At 46.6% G+C, this 2962-nt stretch overlaps 1 protein-coding gene across 1 annotated transcript in view; it reads left to right on the forward strand.

Annotated features, from left to right (window-relative positions):
- Positions 1-2962, forward strand: part of TJP1 (tight junction protein 1) — a 331960-nt gene that overhangs the window by 296295 nt on the left and 32703 nt on the right. The gene's annotated exons all lie outside the window — the stretch shown is intronic.

Here is a 2962-nt window from a genome sequence, read left to right on the forward strand (position 1 = left end):
GCATATCATTGAGTGCTGGTGACTTCTATTTGAGACTGCAGATCAACACACGTCAGACTGCAGACCAGAACAAACACACATCAGACCTCACACTGGGCAGATAGAATGACACAGACACAGCTAAATCAGATCAACCATCACAAACAGACATACACACACACACTCTGATTCCTGTGGAATGTCACCCAAACACACACATTAATGAGCAGGTCCTTCTATGCCAGTATACTGGTGAGCACTCACCTTCAGCACGTCCAGTGGGTGGGTGCAGCAGGCTGCCCCACAGAAGGCCAGCTACTTGAAGTACTAGCCTGACACCTGCAGTTACAAATCCGCAAGCAGGTTAAGCCTGGCTGGCATAAGGCTGCAAGGGCAGCAGCCTGAGGGTGCTGGGGAAAGGGGGGGGGGTGCGTGGGCAGATAAATGTACCTCCCACTGTGCAAAAATGCATGCATCAGCCCTGTGGAGAATGTCATATGGTGGGCCCTGGGGCGAGGGACACATACTGCTGCAGGCTGGGCTGGTTGAAAACAAAGTGAAGCAGCAATCAGTGACGGGACCCTGTTGGTGCGTGTCCTCGGGCAGTCCGCCCCTGGATTTTTTAACTACCTCACTTCCGGTGCCCAGAAAGACTGGAGCTCTGTACAGTGAGCTTTAGATAGAACACCGGAGTGAGGACAGCCACAGTGCTGCACTGATTCTACTTCTTCAGCAGCGGCGATCGCTTAGGTTAACAAGATAAAACGTTTCCAATTAGCACAACAACACAAGGATTGGACAGTTGAGCATTGGAAAAAAGTCATGTGGTCCGATGGCAGAGTGAGAATTTGGCGGGAACAACATGAAAGCATGCATCCCACATGCATGAGTACAACCCTTCAAGCTGGCGGCGGCATTGTTATGGTTTGGGGCATGTTTTCCTGGCATGATTTGGGCCCTTTTAATTCGTGTGGAACAACGTCTGAATAGCACAACATACCAAAGTATCGTTGCTGATCAAGTTCACCCTATCATGTTGATGGCGTATCCCACTGGAGATGGCTTCTTCCAACAAGACAATGCGCCATGCCTCGGTGCTCGTATTGTGCAGGAATGGTTTCAAGAACACGAGGGAGACTTTACCTTGTTTTAGGTGGCCCCCACAATCACCAGATCTCAATCCAATTGAGCATTTGTGGGACGAAGTTGAAAGAGCCATCAGGCAGTTGGTGCCACAACCATCAAATCTCACAGAACTGGACAGTGCTATTCATCAGGCATGGTGTCAGATTCCTTGCATCACCTTTCAACATCTCGTGGAGTAAATGCCAAGAAGAATCGCCGCAGTATTGAAGGCAAAAGGTGGCCCAACGAAGTACTGATGGGGTGGTTATAATAATCTGGCCACTCAGTGTATATATATCAGTGTATATATACGCATGTGCACACACACACACACGCGTGGTACCGTAATAGGTTGCCACCTGTGCAATAAGTCCATTCGTGAAAGTTCCTTGCTACTAAATATTCTACGGTCACCTGTTAGTGGTATTATAACAAAGTGGAAGCAACTGGGAACAACAGCAACTCAGCCACAAAGTGGTAGGCCACATAAAATGACAGAGCGGGGTCAGCGCATGCTAAAGCGCACAGTGCGCAGAAGTCGCCAACTGTCTGCAGAGTCAATAGCTACAGACCTCCAAACTTAGTGTGGCCTTCAGATTGGCACAAAAGCAGTGCATAGAGAGCTACATGGAATGGGTTTCCATGGCCGAACAGCTGCATCCAAGCCTTACATCACCAAGTGCAATGCAAAGCGTCAGATGCAGTGGTGTAAAGCACGCTGCCACTGGACTCTAGAGAAGTGGAGACTGGTTCTCTGGAGTGACAAATCACACTTCCCTGTCTTGCAATCCGATCGACGTATCTGGGTTTGGCCAGGAGAATGGTACTTGCCTAACTACATTGTGCCAAGTGTAAAGTTTGATGGAGGGGGTATTATGGTGTGGGGTTGTTTTTCAGGGCTTAGGCTTGGCCCCTTAGTTCCAATTAAGGGAACTCTTAAGGCATCAGCATACCAAGACATTTTGGACAATTTCATGCTCCCAACTTTGTGGGAACAGTTTGGAGATGGCCACTTCCTGTTCCAACATGACTGCCTATCAGTGCACAAAGCAAGGTCCATAAAGACATGGATGAGCGAGTTTGGGGTGGAGGAACTTGACTGGCCTGTGGAGAGTCCTGACCTCAACCCGATAGAACACCTTTGGGATGAATTAGAGCGGAGACTGCGAGCCAGGCCTTCTCGTCCAACATCAGTACCTGACCTCACAAATGCTCTTCTGGAAGAATGGTCAAACATTCCCATAGACACACTCCTAAACCTTGTGGACGCCTTCCCAGAAGAGTTGAACCTGTTATAGTAGCAAAGGGTGGGCAACTCAATATTGAACCCTACTGACTAAGACTGGTATAACATTAAAGTTCATGTGCGTGTAAAGGCAGATGTCCCAATACTTTTGGCAATATAGTGTGTGTGTGTGTATGTATGTATGTATGTGTGTGTATGTATATATATATATATACGTCAGATGCCTCACTCACCAGAAATGGTTGACCACAAATTAGATGGTCTATTAATACCTTTTTCGAACAGTTAGTTCCCTTGGCACAATGCGAGTCATCCACCTGTAAGATCGCTCCTCACTTTAATTCCTCAGGTACAATTTCTTTTTCAGTAGTGCTCAGGAGGAAAGAAAAACACTATATGGTATAACATCCTTGAACCAAGCTTTATTAAAAAGTGCTAAAAACTTGCATTTAAAAATATTTTCACAGTGCTGTATATCAACCAATACAACTAAAAAATGTTTTGCACACTCTGATGCTGCTGCTAAATTGATGGGGATAGGAGCGCGGATTTTTACAGTAAACTCTACAGCTACAAAATAAACATATACATCAAAATTAAGTTACGGCAGTA

The sequence above is a fragment of the Nanorana parkeri genome, unplaced genomic scaffold (genome assembly GCF_000935625.1).
Source record: "Nanorana parkeri isolate BGI_ZX_2015 unplaced genomic scaffold, ASM93562v1 scaffold459, whole genome shotgun sequence".
Classification (NCBI taxonomy): Eukaryota; Metazoa; Chordata; class Amphibia; order Anura; family Dicroglossidae; genus Nanorana; species Nanorana parkeri.